Source organism: Lolium rigidum, chromosome 3, assembly GCF_022539505.1.
Source record: "Lolium rigidum isolate FL_2022 chromosome 3, APGP_CSIRO_Lrig_0.1, whole genome shotgun sequence".
NCBI lineage: Eukaryota > Viridiplantae > Streptophyta > Magnoliopsida > Poales > Poaceae > Lolium > Lolium rigidum.
In genome coordinates this window covers 381,004,270-381,004,693 of record NC_061510.1, presented here as the reverse complement: position 1 = coordinate 381,004,693, position 424 = coordinate 381,004,270, and positions in this window count along the sequence as shown.

The window sequence follows — 424 nt, the reverse complement described above, 5'->3', positions numbered from 1 at the left end:
GCAACGAAAGGTCATTGACATCAATGGCTCGCCCCACTATCGCGAAGGCAGCCATGAGCCTCTCTCGCTCGAGTAGGTCCTCTGGGACCCCCGTCAGCTGGACCCACGCCGACGGCAGCACCGTGTATAGCTTCGGAGCACGTAAGGCCTCCCGGATCTCGCCTCGATCTTGCACAGCCGGCAGTAGAGCTTGCCGCTGCCCGTGCACAACCCGAGGGTCTCGCCTAGTTGGGAACACCACCGAGAACTCGTCTCCGTGACCCTCTTGACTTGCCAATCCCAAAGCTCATCAACCAAGTGCTTGAGTTCATCTCGACAATTGTTCCTCCGAGAGGGGAATCGTGTTAAACTTGATCACCGCCGAGAGGACTTCCGCCTTTCCTCTGCCCATACCTCAGCGGCTCAACGTCAATATTGAAGAAGC